This window comes from Callospermophilus lateralis, chromosome 4 (genome assembly GCF_048772815.1).
Source record: "Callospermophilus lateralis isolate mCalLat2 chromosome 4, mCalLat2.hap1, whole genome shotgun sequence".
Taxonomy (NCBI): Eukaryota; Metazoa; Chordata; class Mammalia; order Rodentia; family Sciuridae; genus Callospermophilus; species Callospermophilus lateralis.
In genome coordinates, this window is record NC_135308.1 from 147,702,399 (window position 1) to 147,728,964 (window position 26,566).

At 38.1% G+C, this 26,566-nt stretch overlaps 1 pseudogene; it reads right to left on the minus strand.

Moving 5' to 3' along the window:
* Positions 1-862: 862 nt before the first annotated feature.
* On the minus strand, positions 863-25,276 carry LOC143398553 (large ribosomal subunit protein eL29 pseudogene; annotated as a pseudogene).
* Positions 25,277-26,566: the final 1,290 nt, after the last annotated feature.

Here is a 26,566-nt window from a genome sequence, read left to right on the forward strand (position 1 = left end):
GGTCTGCACTACCTAAGGGGGTCTTTTGTATCAAGGAGCCCTCGATTTCCAGCATTGACCTTTTAGGTCATCGAGACCAATATGATATGGTTATGTCCCCTGGATCATCCCAAATTCAAATGTGTACTTTTTGTGGCTAGAAATGCTCAAATACATGGATGTTACTTGTCATTAGTATCTACATCTGCAAGGCTGTATTATCTCTGGATCCTGGAAAATCACAAATCTTACCTAAATGGCCAACATTGGGATCTCCCAAAGCCTTTTGCTGAGTGGGAGATAAAATATTCTAGACCCTCATTGCTATAGTTTGGATCTGAAATGTCCCCCAAAGGCCGATGTGTTAAAAGCTTGGTCCTTAGCCTGTGGTACTTTAGTAACCCCACCTTCTAAAGGTCTCTCCACTTATAAGGTTCAGGTGGGGGTCTAGTGAAGGAAGGTAGGTCACTGGGGCATACTCTTGCAGGGATATTGGGAATCCAGAACCTTCTCTTTCTTTTACTTCCTGGATGCCATAAGGTACAAACTCCTCCTCTAGTACCTGCTTCTGCCGTAATGTGCTATGCCATCTCAGGCCCAAAGAAACAAGGCCAAGTCACCATGGACTAAAATCCATGAAACTGAGCTAAAATAAGCTTTTGCTGATGCTGCTGCCTTTTTTTTTTTTTTTTTTTTTTTTTTAGGGTTTGATACCAGGGATTGAACTCAGGGGTACTCAACCACTGAACCACATCCCCAGCACTATTTTTTTTTTTTTTTCTGCTTCTGGATTTATTTGTACAAATAGCACAGGAGGACACCAGTTCTTGTAGATAGGGTCTCAGGGGTCACACCAGATCTGTCCTCACATTCACAGAGGCTTTTACTGTGGAGCCTTCACAGGGACCTGGGCACCCTTGAGGGCTGTGTACCTTTGGGAACAGGAGCTGGAGCCAGAGCTGGAACTGATGCTGGAGTTGCAGCCTGTGTCTTGGCTTGGGCTTGGGCTTTGGCCTTTGGCCAGCTGAGCCTGGAATCCCTGGCCATGTGGGTACAAGCACACTTCCCATGCCTGGGAGGGCAAGCAAGGCAAGGTGATCAAGCTTGTGGCTGGCACCCTTTGGCATCTTGGGCTTAACCTCTTTAGGCTTTACAAGGGCCTTGACAGCCTTGGCATGTGCTTTTATGGCCTTGGCATTGTTTACCTGCATATTTTTTAGGCTCTTCTTGACAAAATTCATATTTCTCAGGAACTTGGGGTCTACCTCCTTAGGAGATTCATATCTTTGTGATCCATATTTCTTGATGCCATTTCTGTGCCATTTTGGGGATTGGTTATGTATGGTGTGGTTCTTGGACTTGGTCAAGTATTTGCCCACGATGCCGTAGAGGGAGACATTGGGCTAATGAATGCCGTTCTCAAACCACCATAGAGGGTACTCCATTATCAAAAAACGAACAAGGACCAAGTGTTTATCCACGATATCGTGGAGAAAGGCATTGGGCTCCATTGCCAAAAAATGGACAGTGGGGCCCAATGCTCCGGGGCCCAAAACCACAAATATACGGAGCACTGGAGGAACCCAGCAACCCCATCAGGGTAGTGCCCAGGACACATTGTCCATCAGATCCCTCATCAGACAAACCAGAGGGAGCGCAGGGTTGCACATCTGCGTCTCTGCCAGATCAGTACTAACTCCAGAGATGGGAGTTCAAATCATTCCCACAGGGGTGAAAGGACCTCTTCCCAAAGGAACAGTAGGCTTATTATTGGGACGCAGCTCTTCTACTCTAAAAGGACTTATGATAAGTCCTGGGGTAATTGATCCCGATTATGAAGGTGAAATAAAAATTATAGCCAGTTCTCCAAATGGTATATCAGTAATTTCACCAGGAGATAGAATAGCACAGTTACTAATAATACCAAGCCTACATGATAAATTTTCCAGTCGTGCTGTAGCAAGAGGTTCCAAGGGATTAGGCTCCACAGGTGTAGATTGGGCTATGCTGTCTTTAAATTTAGATTCTCGCCCCATGCTAAAACTAAATATTCAAGGACATGAATTTAATGGGCTACTGGATACAGGTGCAGACCTTAGCATCATCTCTCGTCAAGAATGGCCAAAACATTGGCCATTACAACAAGCCACTCAAACGCTTCGAGGCCTAGGAGTGGCGACTAATCCCCATAGAAGTGCAATGGTATTAGATTGGAAGGATCCTGAAGGATGTGAAGGAACTATACAGCCATATGTATTGGATCATCTTCCTATAAATTTATGGGGACGAGATGTCCTAGATCAATTAGGTTTGACATTAACAAATAACATCAACCAAAATGCACCCACTATTATGACTAGACAAGGTTTTAGGAAAGGAAAAAGATTAGGAAAACAAGAACAAGGTATAGCAGCACCAATACAAATAGATCAAGGAACAGACAGACATGGGTTGGATTTTCAGAAAGGGCCACTGAGACAATAAAAATTACTTGGAAATCAGAAAGACCAGTATGGGTTCCTCAGTGGCCCCTGACTAAAGAAAAGATACTAGCAGCCCATGATCTGGTTAAACAACAATTAGCAGAAGGACATATACAACCTTCTTTATCTCCCCATAATACTCCCATTTTTGTCATCAAAAAGAAATCTGGTAAATGGAGATTATTGCAAGATTTAAGAGCCATTAATAATGAGATGGTTATTATGGGACCTGCTCAGTCGGGGATTCCTCAATTGTCTGCTTTGCAAAAACTTGGTATGTTTTAGTTATAGATATTAAAGATTGTTTTTTTTCAATTCCAATTCATCCTGAGGATAGTCCACGTTTTGCATTTACTATCCCTGCACTGAATCATGAAGGTCCTGATCAGAGATATGAATGGAAAGTACTCCCTCAAGGGATGGCTAACAGCCCAACTATGTGTCAAATTTATGTTAACAAAGCAATCCAGCCACTTAGAAATCAAAATCCTGAACTACAAATATTTCACTATATGGATGATGTATTATTAGCACACAAAGCTAAAAACACATTGCTAGACTGTTATGCCACACTTACAAACTTATTAAAAAATTATAATCTAGAGATAGCAATAGATAAAGTACAATTAAATTTTCCAATTAATTATTTAGGAGTTCTATTATCCTCAACCATGGTCCGTCCACCAAAAATTCAAATACGAGTAGATCAACTCAAATCACTTAATGACTTTCAAAAGTTATTAGGAGACATAAATTGGATAAGGCCTTATCTAGGTATACCAACAGGAGAGTTGGGACCTTTATTTGATATCCTAAAAGGTCCATCAGATCCAAATTCACCCCGAATGTTAACGCCTGAAGCAAGAAAGGCATTAAAAATCATTGAAACATATATGGAAAATATGCATTTGGATAGAATTGATATAAGTTTGCCTTTATTATTTATTGTACTACCAACAAAAAATATTCCTACAGGAGTATTTTGGCAAGAAGGCCCATTATTATGGATACATTTATCTTATTCTCCTAACACTATTCTTACTAGGTATCCTGAGGCTGTAGGACAATTAATACTCAAAGGAATAAAAGCAGCAAAGGGAGTGTTTGGAATTTCTCCCAATAAAATTATTACTCCATATACTATGAATCAAATTGATGAGTTAGCTAATGAGTTAAATACTTGGGCAATAATCATGTGCAAATCTAATGTTTCATTTGATAACCACTTACCATCTAATCCTTTATTGTCTTTTTGGTCATCGCATCCTGTAATTTTTCCAAAAATGACAAGAAAAACACCTATCGGGAATGCTCCAAATATATTCACTGATGGATCAAATAATGGTACAGCAGCAATAGTTACACCTGATCAAACTTTTACATTTTTAGTACCCAAACAATCAGCTCAAAAGGTAGAGCTTAAGGCAGTATTACAGGCTTTTGTGATGTTTAAAAATTCTGTATTTAATTTATTTTCCGATAGTCAGTATATAGTTAATGCTATAGTATCCCTTGAAGATGCTGGTAGGATTTCCCCTTCCTCTACTATTTTCTTTTTGCTTTCCACTATACAAAGTCTAATCTGGGACAGAAAAGATCCATTCTTTATAGGACATATCAGGGCACATACAGGATTGCCTGGAGCCCTTAGTTTGGGCAATGATTTAGCAGATAAAACTACACATGACATACATGTTTTCTCTACACTAGAAGAAGCTATAAATTTTCATAAAAAGTTCCATGTCAATGCTAATACTTTACAAAAGCGTTTTAAAATAACTAAGGAACAAGCTAGACAAATAATAAAACAATGTCAAAATTGTGTGACCTTTTTACCACAAGTTAATCTTGGAGTCAATCCTAAAGGATTGATACCTAACCATATTTGGCAGATGGACGTCACACACTTGCCAGAATTTGGAAGATTAAAATATTTGCATGTTACAGTTGATACTTCTTCTGGATTTTTGATGGGCTCCCTTCATGCCGGAGAAAAAACTAAAGATGTTATAGCTCATTGCTTACAAAATTTTGCCACTGTGGGCGTTCCAAAACAGTTTAAAACAGATAATGCCCCTGGTTATACTTCTACCTCTTTTAAACAATTTTGCTCATCATTTGGCATTACTCATATAACAGGAATCCCATACAATCCACAGGGACAAGGCATAGTTGAAAGAGCTCATCAAACTATTAAAATGTACTTATTAAAGCAAAAAGAAGGAATTGGGAAGGGGTATATATTCCCCAAAGATAAACTTAAAATAACCCTTTTTACTCTAAACTTTTTAAATTTGGATTCATCAGGGCTTAGTGCTGCGGAAAGGCATATGTGTCCAAAAAATGTATATAAGCCCAAGGTACTTTGGAAGGATATTCTAACAGGACAATGGAAAGGTCCTGACCCAGTAATTGTCTGGAGTCGGGGGTCTGTTTGTGTGTTTCCACAGGGAGAACAGCAGCCGATTTGGATTCCAGAGAGATTAACTAAGGTCCTGACCCAATGATTGCCTGGAATCGGGGGTCTGTTTATGTGTTTCCACAGGGAGAACAGCAGCTGATTTGGATTCCAGACAGATTAACTAAAGCGATTTCTACAGACCAAAAAGAAGATGTGATATCCAGAACTCCAGTTTGGTTATTCTTACATCTGCGACAGAACCAGAATGCTTTTTTCAATATCTATTTTATTATTGCCCTTTCCCATATTTTTTTTTTTTGAGCTCATACAGACCTAGGTTAATGTTTTGCTGATCAGTTCTATTTTTTGACTATAGAGTTTTTAAACATTGCAATGGAGATTTCACCTGTAAAAAGTTATAAGGCCTTTACTATTATGTTATGTGTCTTATGTATTATGTGTGCACACTTGTGTTTTGTGTTTGAATGTACGTATGTCCATATGTCATATATGATGAGCGCTCATGAAAAAATGGATCCAAATAATTTTTTTTTATTCACGTGATTTAAATGGTTTAATTTAAATTGGGTAAACAGCTGTTGAAGATTGTTTTAAAATGTGAACAAAAAAGGAAGTTAACAGATCTGTTTGTTCACTTTCACCTTTCCTTTTCTTTATATTTAATAATTCTCGTAAGCTGCTGCTCCTGGAGCAGTTGACACCAGAAGAGGAAGAGCCCCATTTTGTATTTTATTTAGAGATAGGGTCTCATTGAGTTGCTTAGCACCTCGATTTTGCTGAGGCTGGCTTTGAATTCTTGATCCTCCTGCCTCAGCCTCCCAAGCTGCTGGGATTACAGGTGTGTGCCAGTGTATCTGGCATCCTTTGCTTCTTTTAAATTGATTTTTGTCAGGTATTTGTTATGGCAGTGGAGATCTAACATACTCAATTCCCAGTTTCCAGTGGTGCTACTCCAACTTCCACACTACAGTGTCAAAAATAGCTATTGATTCAGTTTGTTAAAACTATCAGTCATCAGTACTTGGGAATCATCCAGTTAAAACAATGAATTGGTTAAATTTTTCTATTGGTGTTTTGGTATTTTACACATATATTCTGAGGTTTACAGAGTTTATTTTGTTAGACATAATCATTCTTATCCCTGAATTCTATTCCAATATGACTTTCAAGGACTCCATGAAAGTGTCAGAGGTCTCTTAGCTATCCTGAATCTTTGATTGTTTCTTCCTCCCAAGAAGTTCCTATTAGACGAATTTTTAATATAGATGAATTTTAATTTTAAATTTAATTTAAACACAACTGCTTAAGGTAATTAAGATAGGTTTTTATTTAACCACACTAGCTTTGAAGCTGGTAGAGATATAAAATATATTCATTGTTTACAATGCCTATTTACCTCCTTATCCAGCAAAAATTTGCCATTCTTTACATCCTTATTATTCAAATGAGTGCAACAGAGCCATTAGCAGTTTTCACCATTATTATTTAGAGATGTTTCCAAAACCAGAAAGGGTTCTGAGATCACACTTTGTTAGAATTCGCTTTTCATAAGATACTGTTTTAAGTGCTTTATGTGTAGCAACTCATTTAATTTTTACAAATTTTTGAGGTTTGTTCTTTTATTACCCCTGTTTTATAGATGAGGAGACTAAGGCACCTAGAAGTTCTTTCTTCCATGCCTCTGTTCTATAGTTTGGATGTTTGTGTGCTTCCACAATTCTTATTGGAATTGAACCCCTAATACAACAGTATTAAGAGGTGGAGTCTTTAGGAAGTGATTAGGCCATGATGGCTCCACTCTCATCCATGGGATTAGTGTCCTTATAAAAGGGCATGACTGAGTGAGTTCATCCTTTGCCATGTGAGGACATAGCATTCTTCCTCTCCACAGTACAGAGCAACAGGATGTCATCTTGGAAGCAGAGAGAGAAAACTTACCAGATACTGAATCTGCTGGCTTTTTGATCTTGGACTTTCTAGCCTCCAGAATTGAGAGAAATTTTATATTGTTTATAAACTACCAAGTATATGGAATTTTGTTATAGCAGCACTAATGGACTAAGACATTCTGCTCATTGAAGACAGCCTGACACTAATTCATCTCAGACTTGGTTATGAGCTCTTTAATTTTTCTAGAAGTGATTTCTGCTGGGAAGAAAAATATGCTGGTGATGTCTGTTGCAAACATCTTACAGTTAGGTGGGGTGACCTCCTATCTAGTGTGCCTGATATGTGGTATGCCAGCATGCATGGGGTAATTTAACCCTGAGGCTTCTCCAGAGCCCAAACCAACCAACTACAGCCTCTCTTACATCATTGATTTCTCTCTTTTCCCATATTTTATCCTTAATCCTTTGTCCTCTTATTATACTTTTTTTTACCCCACTCCCCCAACCTTAAGTTACCACAATGTGTTGGTTAGAATAAGCTGGGCTTTGCTGCAAAAACAAAATATCTATGACTTGTAGCTCATGTTAGGCAACCATTAGGGTCTCTGGGTCCCTCTCACGGAGTTCAGGAACTCAAACTGAGGGGAATTCCATTTTGACAAATACTTCAGCAACAACCTTGGCAGGAAGAAGTGGGTATTGGAATGGCCAATCTTTTCTTTCTGAAATCACAAGTGTGGTCCTCCTGCCACACTTCTGATTTTTCTCTGATCCCTTACTTCTCTGCCTTTTCAATATAGCTATTCCCTAAGGACCACTCCTTGGCCCTGTTCTGGCAAATAATTCTCCCTCTTGGCAATTTATTCCAAAGTGTTTTCTTATAAAGGGTTTCCAGATCTTTGCAGCCCAATTTGCCTGAGCCCCAATTCCATTGTCCTTTATCCATTGTCCTTCGTAACTATTTCAAAGTCCCATTTTTACTAAGAACTTTCTATATTCACCAAATCTACGATTCTTCCTGACTTATCTATTTCTGTCCACATCCCCTTTTCTCCCCACATTGAAAGCTCTCAAGTTATTTTAGACTGTGTCTCAAGTCCACCTGCTTCTTTCTGTTACTTCTCAAGTTGTGGTCTTCTCACCCCTCTCCTGGAAGACAGTAGTGTCCCAGTAGCTCCTCAGCTCTGCTTTCAACTTCTCTCTGATTCAAAGCATTGAAGGGCATTAGTGGGGCACGTTTCACAAGGGATTTTGGGTTAATGGCATCCTCTGGAGCTATAAGGTGTAATAGCTCTGCAGTCGTCACTCAAAGGATCTCACATGCAAAGCACATGGTAATCCACCTGTAGTTCAACTTGAATCCTGACACACAATAATAATGTGTGACAATGGATAAAGTAGGACAATAAAGGACTGCTGCAATATCTTCCTTGGCTTCCTGTTTCAAACTGAATAAGGGCCACACTACCTTAACTCTTTCCTGCTGGTCACATGGAGTTATTCTTCCTTTTCTGAATTTCCACACCTCTCACATAGCACCAGGTAGCACTTATTCTGCTGCATTATCTTGACTTAAGAACACACGTACTTGATGAGTGAGAAGTTACTTCTGATTTGAGGGAATAAATTAATAAAAACCCATTTATTGCAAATGATGTAAAAACCCATCCTTTTAAATGGCTTAAAAGGAGATTCTCTTGGCTCATATCGATGAGAACTACAGAGAGTTCATCCAGGTGTAGCTGGATGCAGGCCTTGACTGAGATTTTTAGGACCCTTCCCTCTCTTCCATTTGAGGAAGCTGAAACCACAGCAGGCCTGTCTGGCAGGAGCTGGAGCCAAGGAGAAGAGGCAGCTGCTGCCAGAGATGCTGTTCAAGGCAGCAAGAGAGGAAGAGAAATATTCTGGTTTCTCCCTTTTCCTGTCTTTAATGGCTCACTGGTGCCTTCCCTGATTGACTCTGGAGTTTGGCTCAGAGCACAGCGTGGGAAGGGAGAGAGGTGGATCTGAGAGCAACTAGGCAATCTACTAGCGCAAGTCGTTTAAAGCCACACAACAGGACTAGGGATACAGCTCTGTGCTAGAGTGTATGCCTAGCATGTGGGAGGCCTTGGGTTCAGTCCCTGGCACTACTATTCTCACAACCACATCCCCCACCCAACTGTTAGAGCAAAGTCATATGACAGTAAGTGATTGATGAAACTTGGTCTTGAGATCGTAGCTGGAGCTCTGAATCCTGCTCTCCTGTGCTGCAAGGTGCTTCTAAAGAGCATTGCAGCTGGAGGCATCTGTGTGAGCAAAAGTTCAGGTGGAAAATTCTGGAATGTGCATACAAATAGCAGAGTTTCTTTGAGTTGCAGAGAAAGGTGCTAACAGGAAAACAGGTGGAACAGGGGTCCATGCTGCAGAAAGCCTGTAGGACCCAGTTGAAGACTGTGGCCTTTGTTCAGGAAACAAAAGGGAAGTTGTCGTAAGAAAAGAAAGAGTTAAGGTAATTAATCTATAGTTATATAAAGGTCAGAAGCAGGAAGGAAATATGAGGATTCTTACACAAATTGAAATAATTCTAATGAATTCAAATAACAATTTTTTTTCTTCTAATTTTGGGGTGGTTGCTAACTTTGATATTGGTAACAGAATTTAGGACTGAACACTTCTTCATTCATTTGAGGGTCTACTATGACCTGGCCACTGAGCTGGGGTTTAGAGATATGTCAACTTGAGTGTCATTGGTTGGGCTCTTCCAATATTTTCCTTGTCTTTTGAAGTTGTAGGAGAGTGCCCCAGGTAATAACCTTTGGTCTGAGAAGAGATCTGATGTCCAGAGAGTACATAAATGGTTGTTCACTTTGTATTCACTTTGTGGTTTTAAATCTCAAGGTCATAACTCTGGTTGGTTTTATTTGAAGTTAAGAGGCTTAACCTCACTTGCAAATGATATTGATAGAATGTGCATACACACACAAAAAAAGAAGTGTTGGCAAAGAAGGAAATTGCCTCTGAGTGAGGGCAGTAAACTGGGAGATTTTGCATCTTTCATGGGGGTAAGATTGATTGTCATTAAACCCCTTGATGCATTCATCTGTTTTTATAAATCATGAACTGCAATCAACAACAGCAATCCTTGTTATTTAATACTAAGCATATTACTGCCATCTTCAACAACCAGCTACACTAACTAAGTGCCAGACTGTGATATACACATTAGGCATGTCACAGAGGAGCACTATAAATTATATAAACTGGATATCTGCTGAAGGATAATTTTTTAAATTTTTAATCAGTAAACAATGGGTTAATAAATATGATTTCCTAAGGTGATTGGAACATGTAGTCCATCCAACACCCTCTACCCTACAAGCTAATACTTACAGTTCATTGATTCAATTCATTAACCATTTGTTTAGCACTCATTATCTTCCATGAATATGACAGAGATTTAGGAAATATTTGTATGTGTTTAACTTTGCATAATGGTAAACAAAACAGACTTAGGTTGCCTTCTTGTGAAGCTTACAGACTCATGGAAGACCATGCTGTCAAAAGGCTCACTGATTATCAGGAAAAACAGATTAGTCTAAGTGCGATTACAGGCATTATGATGAATGGGTGACAGTTTTCCTTGGGAATGAGTGGTGATTTCCAGAAAAGGCTTTTTTAAGAAGTTAAACAGTATCTGGGAACAGGAGAACAGGAGTTTCCAGATATTTGGGGCAATGTATTCTAAGTAGACAGAGTTGCATGATGCTGAGGAATAGAAATGTGAACTATCAATCATGATTTGGGATATAGAGCTCTGGGGGTGTGGGAGCAGGTAGGCAGAGTCAGGTCATGTGGAACCTTAATGGACCATTTTATGGAGTTTGGATTTTATTGTGAGGCATATGGAGGAGGAGGATGAAGATGAATATGAAACTGAGGAATGACATGATTGGATTTATCCACCAGCATTGTGACTCCAGGAGCTACTAAAGAGATAGGATCCATGTAACTTGGCCATTCTCTAGCTGCATGTGTGTGTGTGTGTGTGTGTGTGAGTGTGTGTGTGTGAGTGTGTGTGTGTGTGTGTGTGTGTGTGTGTGTGTGTGTATGCATGCTTGTAGGGGTCCAGGACACTCCCTGGATTCTGGGTATTTGCAGCATCCTCTGTTTGACTCCAGACTTTTCATATTAAACACATTCTGCAGATCACAACCAGACCTATCTTCCAGGGACAGATATTTTGCCATGCTGCTTCCTTGCTCCAAGACCTTGAGTCAGTATTTCTTATAGCACGAATGATAAGTTTTGAACTTCTTTCCAAGGCTTTTCATTGGTTTCCTCCATGGTTCCAATTAAAAATCTCTACTCTCTTTAACGCTCCTCTTCTCATTGTTGTACAAGCATTCCAGTCTCCCATCTCAGTGTGCTTGATGTTTTCCCAACAGACATCTGAAGTGCACCATCCTGCAGGGCTGACTAGAGCCTCATCTGCATGCAGCATTCTCTGGTCACTTCATGTCTACTTGGTTCACTTGGAGCTATGCATGTAACATGAGAATATAAGTTTCATGAGGGAGAAGTTTTTTTCTATTTTGTATACTGCAATATCTGCACACTTGCAGCAGTACTTGGAAGGTGATAGGTATCAACATTTGTTGAATGAATGAATGAGCAAAGACTACTGGGTCTTCTACAAAAACTTAAGAAAAACTATGTGGAACAGAACGCTTAATGAATCCTATCATTCATTTAGCCAACAAGCAGGTGCTAAGTAAATGCTATGTGGCAAACATTGTGCTGGGGTCTGAGTTTTTAAAAAATAATTAGACCTGGAGTCCATCCTCAAGGCTTGCACTGTGAGAACAAATTTATTATCCACATAATCAAAATCTGGTGAATATTTACATTGTCACACATACATAAATCAGGGAACAGTAACAAGCAGTAAATTTTTGTTGAAAAGAAAATAAGAATTTCATATACCTTAGATTTCAGCATTTAAAAAGTCTCATTATACCAAGCTCCATGAAGATATGGAACAACAGCAATCCTCACACAGGGCTTGTGAGAAGGAAGATTGCTAAACCCCTTTGGAGAGCAATTTCTCAGCTATCTAGTAAAGTTGTACACACAAGGACTGGAGTTGGGGCTCAATGGTAGAGTGCTTGTCTAGCATGTGTGAGGCCCTGAGTTTGATCCTCAGCATCACATAAAAATAAATACATAAAACAAATGTCTATCAACAACTAAAAAAAAAAAAAAGATGTACATATAAGACAATAGCAATTCCAGTCCTACATAGAGAAACCCTCAGACGTGCGCACATAGAGACACGTGCACAATGCTCCTTGCAGCCCTATTTTAAGTGAACAGCTAGAAAGAACCAGGATAAATAAATTATGGTTGAATCCAAATGATGAAATCTTCTGGAGTTACAAAAATGAAAGAAGTCGAGCTATAATTATCCATATGACTTATTGAGCTAAAAAAAATGCAAGTTGTAGAGTGTGTTCCTATTTATATAAAGCTTAAACATAGAAAGTAAAACAATATATAACTTACAGATGGATATTATGTATTGTAAGTATAAAACGTGCCTGGTAGGGTCACCAACCATTATACAAAGCTTGATGAAGATGTGGAACAACAGCAAGACCCTCACACATGGCTCATGAGAAGGAAGATTGCTAAAACATTTTGAAGAACAATTTCCCAGCTATCTAGTAAAGATAAAGATGTACATCCAGTTTGCTTAGAACTTTCCCTGTTTTAGCACCAAAAGTCCTGTGTCCTGAAACATACTTCAGTCCCAGAAAGACAAAGAAGGTTGGTTGCCTTATCTGAGAAGGATAAATGCAAAGCTTAGGATGTGTGGTTGCTTCTTGAGGGAAGGAAGGACATGGGGTAGGGGAAAAGGACACTGAGTATGCACCAGCTGAATTTATTTTGTTCTGTTTCTTCAACTAAATTATGAGTATGTGGGTAAGATCATGCAACGTGATAAGGTTCAGAACGTGGATACAAAAGACTAAATTAGAAAAAGATGGGACATCTGCAAGCATTCATCCATCCCTAAGATGAACAGGTTGTGGAGAGAGGGCAATTATTTGATCTTCAACCATAACCTAAAAACTGACAAAAGTTAGCGCCTCTTGGTCTGAGATGTTTCCTTCAATGCTTTTTCCTACATCCTCACCACCATTCCTGCCCAGTCCTTGTGCCTGGATAACTTACAAATTCCCAGACTGCAGGGATCCCTCCGAGACACACACACACGCACACACACATACACATGAGAAAACACATACAGATACATTCCTACAGTGGTTTACTATGGTGCCTGAAAATGTCCCATGTCCCCCTAGCCAAGTTCCCTGAGGGCTGGCAGTGTGGGCTACTGATTTCTAAATTCAGCTGGCAGCAAAGAGGAGTGGTCCAGAGTGTGGGCCCTGGGAAGGGCTTTAAATCATGGTTCTACTGAGATAGGAAAAAAGGGTTAAAATAGGCAGAAAATTTGGTCCTCTTCAAGATCAGGTCTCTGTGTAGGAGGGCTGAGAAACTACAGACACAAAAACCCAGGCCTGGTCAAGTTCAGGCTGATTCCTATGTAAGCAGAAAACCAAAATGATAGTGAGATATATGTTGACTAGTGCCCAGACCCCACCCCAGGCAGGGTAACCTGATTGGGCCAAAGGATGGATGGAGAGCTCATAGACACTGAGTACCATATCCAGGGGTTGGGTGAGGGGCTAACTTCCTTAACCCTGTAGATTCATATAAATTCCTAGACAATAGCCACTCTCCCTACTCTCTTGGGACCTCTCCCCTTCAGAAGCCCTCTTTCTTTCTTCTTTCTTTCTTTCTTTCTTTCTTTCTTTCTTTCTTTCTTTCTTTCTTTCTACTTTGTTCTCACCCATGTATCTATGGATTTCATTCTTTGAATTCACAATTTGAAAAGAATGAAGGCAAGCCCCTGATTAAAACTGTCAAATGAATAATCAGTGGCATGTGAAATTTTTCCTTGCTCGGTGTTTTAAAGGCCTGGTCTAGAACAAATGGATCGTGTGGACCGTGTCGACCTATTTCTCGTACAGTGCACAAACCAGCTAATATTTTGGTGATGTCTCAGTTTGCAAATTATGATATGGTACTCAGGTTACCCTGCCTGTTTTGAGGAGGGATCTGGTTATTAGTCAGCAGATGTCTCACTATCAGTTTGTTTTTCTGCTTACATAGGAATCAGCCTGAACTTGACCAGGCCTGGGTTTTGGTGTCTGTAGTTTCTCAGCCCTCCTACACAGAGACCTGATCTTGAGGACCAAATTTCCTTTCTGCCTATTTTAACCCTTTTTCCTATCTCAGTAGAACCATGATTTAAAGCCCTTTCCAGGGCCCACACTCTAGACCACTCCTCTTTGCTGCCAGCTGAATTTAGAAATCAGTAGCCCACACTGCCAGCCCTCAGGGAACTTGGCTAGGGAGACCTGGGACATTTTCAGGCACAAAGAACTCAAACCCTAACTATACCACCACTTACTGTGTGACCTTGTTCAACTCTCTACATCTCAATTCCTCTAGTATAAAACGAGGTTAATGCTCTTCCTAAGGTAGGTATGAAGACTGGGCAAGAAAATGCTTCCAAAGCATTAGGTGCAGAGCTTGGAAAGTATATTAAGAGTTTAATATGTGCGTGACTGGTTAAATTTTAAAAATTAAGAATAATAATTCTACAGAGTAGGAACAAAATACATTACATGCATATTTCAATACTGTGCAAATTATTTTAAACTGTGATATAGGATTAAAATAAACCTAGTGAGGAAAGACAAGAGGAATAAACCTCACATTCTTACCAAACCATCTGTAGAAGTGTTAAAATTAGAACACTCTTATGACAGAGAATTGTCATGTTCGTAGAGTTGAATTGTGAAAAAAAAAATCATTAGGTTCTGTTTAATGTAGCAATTCCTAGGAGAGTAATTAAAATCTGACGCACTGTTTCTTTTTTTGGAAATAATGTCGCTTAAAATGAGCACTAATTGTTCCTATTTACACACTGACTGTAGAGTGCCCTTCCCGCTGTAGACAACTCTGTAATTAGCTCCATTCAAGAACAAAGCAGTGACCATCTTTCAGCTGCTTTCTGGCTTTTGAGCTTAGGAGGCAAAGGAAAGGGGTTTTTGTCTTTCTTGCAAAATGGAATTTAAATCTGCCACAAGCAGTCAGTTGCAAGAGTGATAATTGCACAGTTTGGTACAATTGATTTATACAGTCCTGGGAAAAGAATGAAGGCAATCCCCTGGCTAAAACTGTCAAATGAATAATCAGTGATATGTGAAATTTTTCCTTGCTGGGATTTTAATGGCCTCATCGAGAACAAACAGATCGTGTCGACCTATTTTCTTGTACAGTGTACAAACCAGCTAACATTTTGGTGATGTCTCTTAATCATTCACATAGATTTCACTTTTCTGAACGGTCACCGTGATCTGCTTGATAGTCAGTATTCTGCACTTTTTAGATGAGGAATATTGAATGAAAAAAAATTTAATTGAATTACAATTAAAAAGAATGTGTGCCAAGGTTATAATTGTGATATTGGGTTTACAAAATTTTCAAGTGCCACCAGCATGTTTTAAAGGAGCATGTAGACTGCATTAGTGTCTATTTCTCCACAACATTCACAAAACACATAACACACACAACACTCACAATCACACACACAACACCCTTTCACACACAGCACACACACGCTCAGCTCAGAGGAACTGACTCCACCTTGGTGTGTCATATGCAAATGTATTATTTTGCTTATTCAATCTAGACATTTATTAATGTGAATTAGAATCATCCACATTTATTGTGATTACTGATTTGAAGTGTTTTTCTTCTTGAGTTTATTTTCATAGTTTGTCTTTGCTTCTTCTCCTTTCCTTCTGTTCTCTTCCCCCCTTCTTTTTAAACAGCTTGCAAACATTTTATTTCTGTTGTTTTAACAGTTAAAATTTTTAATAGAGATACAAACTCTCAAGGAAAAAAAAAGCTAACCACCTAGGAATTTAGCATGTTTCTCTTTCATGTCTTTAACTAAGAAAAAAATAATTATCATTTCTATTTTTGTAGTCAGTAATTATTTCTACATTATAATCAACAATTGCTTCCTTCCTCTTTCTCAGGGATTTATTTTTCTTCTTCCCCTACGAGGAAGATCTTTGGATAATAAACTAGCTTAGTCTTTGTATGAAGAAATATATTTTATCTGCATTCTTTTTTTTTTTTTTTTTTTTTTTTGGTATCAGGGATTGAACTCAGGGGTGCTTAACCACTGAGCTATATCCCCAGCCCTTTTTAAAATATTTTATTTAGAGACAGCGTCTTGCTGAGTTGCTCAGGGCCTTGCTAAATAGCTGAGGCTGGCTTTGAAATTGCAATCCTCCTGCCTCAGCCTCCCAAGCCACTGAGATTATAGCCGTAAACTACCGTGCTTGGCTCATTCTTTTTAATTGCACTTTAGTGAATTGGGGATGTCTTCATGGAATACAAAAATTCAAGTGAGTTAAATGTTGGTTAGGCATAGAATTTGAGATTGGATATTGTTTTCCTGTGGCAGTTTGGAGAAATCCCTTTATTTTTTCTGGCATCTATTTTTGCAGATCAGAAATTTTGCATCAGTCTGTCACTCTTCGTATTTCTCTGGTGGCATTAACATTTTTTCCTTTTCTCTTTGATGTTCTCCTCTTCTGCTTCTACAGTGTGTCTAAGAGAGTGTTTTTGGAATTCATCCTGGTCAGCAGCATTAGACTCACATTTTTACTCTGAAGACTTGTAAGAACATTATCATGTTTTGTGTCACTTTACTTTTGCATCTTTTTTCACTTTTTCTCCATATGTTGTGTTTTTGGTGGTGTCCTCACTTTCAATCACTATTTTTTTTTCTTTAACTGAATCTAATCCCATGTATGGATACTTTTTTTTGCAAAGGACTATTTTTTTTATTTCCTAGGATTTTTATTTGTACTTTATCATAACTCATTGTTCTTGATTATAATTTCCATTCTTGTAATTCTTGCCTTGATTTCTTTCAAGATGTTAAACATAAGTCAAAAAATCTTTCCAGGAGGACTGTATTTCCATTTCTTCAGGTATAGGTTTTCCTACTCATTGGGTTTTTGGGCATCTCTCATGCATTTGGATTACCACCTGAGTTTGTAAGTTTGTGGCCTGAGCCCCTCACTCATTTACCAGGAAGGATTCTTTCCCTGTACCTTTTCCTTTAACTTTCATTTTTATCATGACTGTGTATATTTTTAAATTTAAAAATGTATAATTGTTTAGTCAGCTTTCTTGCTACTGTGACCAAAAGACCTGACAAGAACAATTCTAGAGGAGAAAAAGTTTATCTGAAGCTCATGGTAAACCAAGAGATTTTATTGTATTGAACTAAAGAGAGAAGACACATAAAGCATTTAAAAGAGTACTCAATGCATACAAAGTCTCAATAAATGATAACTGTGTTAGTTGGCTTTCTGTCACGATACTGAAATACCTGAAACAGTTAAATTATGAAGAGAAAAAGGTTATTTCAATCACAACTTTAGAGGTTCCAGTTCATGATTGGCTTGCTCTGTTGTTTTGGGACTGTGGTAAGGCAGCGCATCATGGTGGGAGCCTGTGGTAGAGCAAAACCATTCACCTCAGAGCCATGAAGCAAGAGGAAGAGGAAGAGGCTGGGGTCCCATGAGGGTACATGCCCAATGACTTCAGGACACTCCCCTGATTAGCCCCACTTCTTAAAGGTTCCACTACCTCACATCAGTGTCACACTGGGGGCCATGCTTTAAACACACTGGCCTTTGGGAAATATTCAAGACTTGGATATGGGGGTTGCTCCAAGGATAGCAATGTAGCCAGGTTTCTAGCACAGAGATTTCTGCTGCAATGGTGGAGACAGAGACCTTGAGAAAGAACAGATTTGCCTCAGATTTTCTTCCTATCCATCAAATAGGAGGAATCAAGTTATCGTGAGAGAACAGGCACAATGGACTCAAAGAGTGGGCATCTGCTTCCTTAGACAAACTCGTCCAGAGCTTCATGGTATAGACATACCAGTTCAGGGAGTGAAGTGTAGGGCCTGACACAGAAATGTCTAGGAGGTCCCTGGGGAATCTCTTGTCACTTCAAAGTCACAGAAATGCACAGAAGGAAACGGAAACATTTTAGGAAGCAAATCTATAAATAGCCACACCTGCTTAAAAGCAGAGGGAAAGAAATCATCAGACAAGGGATCAATCTCTTGGTCCCATGGTTTTCAGTTTGGGTTTTATGTAAGTTCTATTTGCTCATATCATACCCTTGTGCCTAAGATTCTTTTTTCTTTTTATCTTGTATTATTTTATGCCACTGGAATAGTTTTGCCACCAAAGAACAGATATTATCTCCATTTTTATGGAGGCTCGGTGAGATGTTATTTGCTCAGATTCTTATGGTTAAAAAAATCTGACAAAATCAGAACTAATATCAACTATTTTGATCACTGTTTCCTTACCCTTTTCTTTTCTTGTTATTGCTTCACAGTATGCATCTTATTAGTGGCGATCCTTCTGCACATCTCAAGATGTTTCCCTTCCATGAAGGGCTCTTCATCAGCAGCCTTCTCTCCCTTTTCTCCCTCTGCCCCAGGAAGAGGATAGCTTCCTGGGTAGGTAAATTCAGGGAGAATTCTGCCTTGGTTTCTTTATGGAGGGAGCCTGCCTGATCAGGCAAAATTCTCTGCTCTTCAATTCCAGGAGGCATAAGACAGGCAGAGTGTAGAGGAGTGAGGATAGAGGGGTGACTTTTCTGGTTCATTTCTGCCTGGAATTTGGTGTTTCAATCTGACTAATTCTGTTCGCAGGTCCATTTGGTCAGCAGTCTAAACTTTGATCTTTCACCTTGGAAGAGAAGAGGGTTACTATTTATTGGTGGTTCCCTTGGAAATCTCTACATATCGGCAACACTCTGGAGAGTTTAGAAATAAGAATAAAGTTCCAACAACATGGTCACATACTGCAATAACCACAGGAATGTTACATGACTGAGAAAATACATTAGACATTAACAGAAGTGAACTAGGAGAACACACATTTATAGTAGAAGTAGCAATTAATAGATGGAAATACTGAAAATGAAACCCATTTTTTTAAGGGGGAAAAATCAATGCACTAGATAACAAATTAACCTCTATTGCTGCTTAAGGCACTAGGAGAAAATAAAATCAATATGTACTAAGTATGCAGTAGTTCTAAGAAATAGCACCAGAAATGAAAACTCAGGTGAAGCATAAGTTTTGGGGAAAAACAATTTATATAAAATAGCTTACTCATGAGCTTATTTCTTTAAAAACATCTCAAGATGTAGCCTTCCCAGATTGACCTTATTTCCCCTTTTTATTTAGTGCTTATTATATTCCAGACATGTACTTGCATATAAAAATATACACAAGCATATGGATGAAAGCAGAATGTGGTTCCTTGTTAAAGTAGGAAGTTTAGAAAACTTCTCAGCTGGGAATAATGATTATTTTGGATTAGGATTAGAGAGCCTATGAATATGTAGCCGCAGATCCTCCTTCTTGTGGATTTCTGGTTCAATAACAAAGGTCAAACTAGGAACAAAGTGAAGGGAAAGGACCATCTCAGTATCTTTCTCCAACTTTCCAACTCTCCTGCTTCTCTACAAGAACTGTCAGCATGGGGGCAAATGGCTCATCTCTTTCTCATTGTCTGAGCCCTGAGACAAGGGTGTTCACACTATTTGCAAGGAATCTCTACTGGAGTTTCTGCTGCTGTTTCATTTACTAACAGAGTAATATGAGAGCAGCATAGATATCATTCTAGAACCTTGCATTCAAGTTGTTGTGATATCCATGCAGAACAGATTTCAAAATCTAAGTTTCACAAAGCACCTGGTGCTTCTAAGAGTGGTTTGGGTTTTCTGTTTTGATTTGTGCTTGCATGCTGCTAAACATCCTGTATAAACTCTTCTACCAGGCTAGAGGCTTCCCAAAGCAGGATTATAAATGTATGTAGCCCTCCCTGGGTTTGCACACAGATTGTGCTCAGTAAATATTTGTTAGATGAAGGACTAGGCACTTCGCTGAGAGAAGAACTCAAAGCCACCCTGAGATGTACCAATGAACTCTAACTTCCACAGATGTGCTGAGCAGAGCAACAGTTCCAGCAACAGGACTTTCTCTACATATTTTAGAAATTTGTAGGTTGACTTTAAAATGTGTGCTTGTGGCTGCAAACAAAATACAAGTTCTTTAGTGCAACTAATCTAAAAATAGTTTTATCAGAATACCATAATTTTATTAAAATTTCTGACCAATATTAAAGAATGTTTTTATAGATCTTGGTAAATAGCACCAAAGACTTTAAAAATAGCGTGTATTAGTTTTACAGAGTAGTGGGTTTCATTATGCCATATTTGTACATTTCATATAACATATTTTGATAACTTTCATATACCTGCCCCCATTACCCACCCTTGCCCTTCCCTTCCCCTCTCCTGGGTCCCCTTCCTTTTCACTAAGTCTCCCTCCTACATTAATGGTGTCTTTTTTCTTCTTCTAGATGCCACATATGAGATAAAATGTGTGATATTGGTCTCACCAATTGCTTTCAAAGGTGTCTTCTTGGTTTCTAGCCCCATTGGCAGAGCCAAAGATCTGCCTTTCTCAAGGCCTCTCTCCTTCTCCTAGTCTGGGTAATAATTTTCTTTTCTTTCATTTATTATTATTATTTTTAACCTTTTTTTAGTTGTTGATGGACCTTTATTTTATTTATTTATATGTGGTGCTGAGAATTGAACCTAGTGCCTCACACAGGCTAGGCAAGTGTTCTACCACTGAGCTATAATCCCAGCATGTAATTTTCTTTTTTAAAACTCACAAATAATTAAAAAAAAATGCTAGCTCATTGTTCTTTCACCCTCATTTCTTTAACTACGACTGAGTTAGTTATTAATGTCCTTTGCTTGTTTTCATTCCTAGCAATCTTGATGAACTTCTTGCTAATTTGCATAACTGTTATTACATAAAAGTAAAATATTTCAACCCTTGCCTTTGTCATTGGGCATATATATTTCCTGATATATCTTTTGATTGGTTATACTTTTGATGTGAAGGTGTTTCAAATGGCATACAGTAGATTCTCTTATTCTTGGAGATTTCTTCAATTCTTCCAAAGTTTGGAAAGATGCATTGTCTCCTAACTGTTGATAAATATTTCTTCTACTTTTTCATGCTTTGATTTTTTTTTTCATCAGGTCTAATTCATTTGAAAGGTATTTGGATGCATGTGTTACATAAATATTTAATTAATTATTGTTTTTGACAGATTGCTAACCAAGAGAGATCTTGCACAATTAATCCACATTATTTGGCAGTGCCTTTTTGAAAGATCAAATATTAAATTCTCATATATGATAAGGTCTGTATCTTTTATGTTTATTCTAGTGCAGGGTCCTCCCTGTTCCTGAAGGAGCATCACACTGTTTTATATATTGTTTTAGAATCATCTGGGACCTACACCTTTTCCCTGTTGCTCTGTCACCCAACAGCACCAGCACTGAGGTTTTGGAAATTAGTTTGTATTCACTTTTGCATACTGCTTCACATGAACTTTCCTTTCTTTCCCCTAAAAACTATCCTATGGAATTTTGTTTGGGTGTCATTCATCTATAAATAAATGTGTCAAATTTGTTAAACTGACATCTTAAAATATTTGATTTTCCACTGTAGCATGCTATTCCATTAATGAGAGGACTAATGGAAACCATTTTAATGCTTTCAGTAAAAATTTGGATGAAAATTACTTTTGGGTACTTTATCTTTTTCTTGCTCTTGAGCTGGAATCTCTTTATCATTATATTTCCTAATTGCTTCTCAGGGGTATGCAGAAATGCTGCTGGTTTTCATGAAATACATCTAGCTCTTATGTAGCCACCCCCCACACTTTTTAAAAGTACACAAACTATTTCTCCTTGCGGAGCATTAGGAGAAGCATTCATGAGAAGAATGTTTCTGTATCATTTACAAAATTCATGGCAACCATGTTATTCAATGCCCTTTATATGAAAAAATGAACACAGGATAGATTTCTTTTATAATAGAGATAAACCTATGTCCTCTATAGCCTTGTCTTTGAGAAAATACTGCTTTTCGGCCTATCCCATGGCCACCCTGTAATTCCAGTTGTTGTCAACAGCTGTTGCTCAAGAATGCTCGTTTCTGACCCCAACCTGCTGTTCCTGATTTGTCTCCCTGTTGTTCCAGTTCCTGGTTTTGATCCTTTGGCTTCACCAACCCACTCAGAGTTCTCTTCATGGCTTATACAGATTGGCCTCTCACCTAGGTCCTTAAGAAGCCTCTTCTCTTGTAGCAGGAGAAACTCTTCTTCATTTGTCCTGCTTGCCTGGGAGTCCTTCCAAACAAACCCTGGCTCTCCTCAGGTGAGGATCCAGAAGCAATAGCCTATTTCTGCTCCAAATTTAAAATTAAGCTTATGAATACTTAACTTTCTCCATGCTTTTCTCTCCTTTTTTGATGTCTTCTCAATTTTATCAGTTTTTTATTCTTTTATTTTGTTGATGATTTAGTATCACAAACCATCTCAAATCTTTTCTTAAAGCGGGCAAGATATAAAACATTAGCAAATAGTACTATTAAATAAGTCATGCCATATATAGCACAGGTTAAGTATCGCTTCTCTAAAATTTTTGGGACCAGATGTGTTTCAAATGTTTTCAAATTTTGGAATATTTGCATATGCATATGATATGCATACAGTGAGATATCTTGGAGATTGGATCCGAGTCTAAACACAAAATTCATTTATTTCACATGCAATTTATACATATAGAATGAAAACAATTTTACACAATCGTTTAAATAATTTTGTGCATGAAACAAAGTTTCATGGTGTGGAATTTTCTACTTAGAGTGTTATATTGACACTCAAAAAGTTTTGGATTTTGGATTTTTGGGTTAGGGATGTTCTATACAGATTAACAACATTTAAGAGAAAAGATGAAGCAGTGGAGGAAAGGCATCTAAAAGTGTTACTGAATGACCCGTTTTTCATTAAAAAACAAAACAAAACTTTCTGGGTATCTATGTGTGTGTATATCACTGTGTGTGTGTATACTTATGTATATGTGTATATAGCCATATATATGTATGTGAACAGGTTTATATTCAAAATATTATATGTGTGCATAGGTGATATTAAAATATATTTTAAAACAATATAATAATCTAGATTAATATATAAATAATCACATAAAGAAAAATTTTAAACAATTTCATTTTAATCTCTAATAAGCCTGCTTTTTTTTGTTCTTACAAATTACACATAACAGTAGAATGTATTTTGACATATTATACATATATGGAGTATAACTTCTCATTAAGACTGCTTTAAATGACATAAGTTGGAACGCAAAGAAATAATCAAATACTTCTAATAACTCCTAAACTGTTGGTTGATTTTTAGACACGGTTGATGTGATCTTTCATCTGATCTAGCTGTCATGACTAAATGATGTCACTTCTGAGCCATGATTTTACACCTAGAACAGCATTAAACCCTTACTTTCAACCTTTGAAACTTTCTTTCTTATTGAAACTAATGAAAGGTCATTACGTCCCATATATAGAAACATTGTTGCAGGGCGACTGGCAAAGTCTGCTGTTTACTGTCACAGCTGGGCACTCCTCTGGATGCCAGCGATCCCCACCGAATTAGACACTGATTGCCTATTCTTGACCCCTGCCCACAACACGTAACCCTGCTGGGAAGCTGAAAACTGAAAACTGAAGGATCCCCATTCTTAGGCAGAAAACTACCGCCAGGTGGCGCCCACTGCAGCACCCCAGACTCGGATAGACTTGGATCTTAGCAACTTTTTAAAAAAATATATATTTTAAAATTTTAACTTGTTATATATGATAGCAGAATGCATTACAATTCACATTACACATATAGAGCACAATTTTACATATCTCTGGTTGTACACAAAGAAGAGTCACATCATTTGTATGAATATACATGTACTTGGAGTAATGATGCCCATCTCATTCCACTGTCTTTTCTACTCCCATGTCCCTCCCTTCCTCTCTTTCCCCTTTGCCCTATCTAGAGTTCATCTAATCTTCCCATGCAGTGCATCCTTAAATCAGAGAAAATATTTGGCATTTGGTTTTGGGGGATTGGCTAACTTCACTTATCATTATATTCTCCAACTCAATCCATTTACCTGCAAATGCCATGATTTTATTCTCTTTTAATGCTGAATAACATTCCATTGTGTATATTACAGCCACATTAATGGATCTTAGCAACTTTGACTGTTAAAACTTGACAGTTAATTAACCTGGGAATAATGACTCCACATTTGCATGATTGAATTTTTTGTACTTTACTTTTGTATTATGAGTGGTGGAATTAAATTTTAGATTGTTATGAAGCAATACCTATATTTTTTCCTTTTCTCATCCATATTTTTTGCATACACACACACACACACACACACACACACACATATTTCCATCCATATTTTATTTGGAAAATTTGAAAGCTAGAGAAAAGATTTTAAAAAATGGTACAATATATAATGATTCCCATGTACTTTTACCCAGATTCACTGATTCCATGTCTTGTTTCTCTTTTATCTCTCTGTGTATATGGATACATTAAAACTCTTTTTTTCTTTGGAGTCATTGGAGAACGAGTTGTATCATGTGTCATCTTGACACTTCATCCTTGAATACTTTAGCATGTCTCCTAAGAACAAGGACAGTTGTGAAATCACAATCATATACAGAAAATGTAACATCGGTAATATCATTATGTAATTCACAGATTATTAGTATGGAATTACCTAAATTGTCCCAATAATGCCATTTTTATATACAGTTTTAAATACAGGATATAATCAAAGATTGCAGACTGTGATTAGTTGTCATGACTCTTAAGACTCCTTAATCTGGAGTGGTTCCCCAGTCTTTTGATGAGGGACAGTTTATGAACTTGACGTTTTTGAAGAGTTCAGGACAGTTTTTTTGCATTTATCTCATTTTTTCCCAATGACTAAATTTTGGTTAAACAGTTTTGGTAATACCATATATGAGATGTTGTACTCTCTTAAAATCAGCTTTAAAAGATTCCATAAACTCTATATTAACAATATAATTTTTATTCTAGAAAGAAAATCACAAATCACTGGCTCTTAAATTAATTTTGAAACATGTACAGAAAACTTTATTGTTGCTTCCCAGTTTATCTTTCTGATCCATTTTCATAAAAAATATTTCAGATAATAAAGATGCTCTAGAACAATAGCAAATCAACACCATGAAAATGGGAAGACCCGTGTTCATAAATTGCATCTTGTTTAAACCCTAAATAGTTCTAGTAAGTTTTGTTTCTAACAGATACCTGGGTTGTTTGTCCAGTAACCTTTTTCCGAAGAGCCTCCATTTTCGTCTTCTTGTGACCTTGGTGGGTTGTCAATCATGGGACTCAACTTCCCCACAGGTGAGTGGCTCCTGGAGGGTCGTTGTAACCTAAATAGGACCAGTGCCTTTCCTGATAAATTGCACATGGATTCTGGAAAAGAAAATCTCTCTCTTTTTCTGGGGTGATGAGATAAATGATAATGTTGGCTGGAACCGTTTGTGGCAATCTTCCCAATCTTAGGGGAAATGTTCTGCAGGAGAAGAAAATAAAGTTCACATATAAAAGCTATGGCAATCTGAGATAAAAACGTCAAAGAATACATAAAGTTAGTCCTTGTGGCTTTTTTATTGTCCAGGGATCTAGCCCATGCCTGAAGTTAGTTATTATTCCTTTAAAAATTTTCTAACCCCTTAAGCTAGTTTGAGTTGGGTTTCTGTCTCTGACAACTGAATCTTGAGTAATATGCTCATAATTTAAAGACTTGCTTAGAACTCCTTTAGGGATATTTTTCTTTGCTACTGTGGAAGCCAAGGCAACTTACAGAGGAGCCTGTTTCCTTGGCTACAAGTAAGGAATATAATACCCCCTCCAGGGAGATACCTGTTGTGCAAATTAAGGAGGTAAATAAGTGTCTGCTTCACAGTTCCTGGAGCACATAAGGGAACTGAGGAATGCTAGACACATGTGAAGTTCAGGGCTCCTGCCAGGCTTCTGCCTTTGCTCTGTGCCCTTGAAGTTTCCCTCACTCTGCTTAGACTAAGTCAGACTCTGCTGAGAGCAGTGCTTTGTCAGGTAGTTTTCATTGCTTATTGTCAACACTTTGGTTATGTTCTCCTTATTTGCCCTATAAGCATCATGAACAAAGCATTAACTTGTCTGAAGGGTATTCAGCATTTGTCTGATTTTATTGTTATGTTTTCCAGGTGAGAGAGAAGCCATGGATGAGACAACACAGAACTGAATTTCAGTGACATTTTTGGCAGCAAACATTCCCAAAGAAGGAGCAGTGAGAAAGAAACCTCAGGGTGGTAGGTTGATTTTCTGCTACCCATTTGTACTTGTTTGGGTCTCACTTATTATTTTCTGCAATGGTTTCCAGAAGGGAATTTGTTCTGTCAGAGCCCACAATATCCTCCTGTTTGCTGCTGTCAAAGGAGCCAGTGACAGTTTTTCAGAAAAGCCAAATTCTCAGAGAAGAAATCATGAGGCTTACATTTACACCTTCATGACTCAAGCATCTCACAGGAATTTCGAATTACAAAGACTCTCACAGTTGCTGCATTTTTCCTGACTCCTGATCTAAGTACCTTA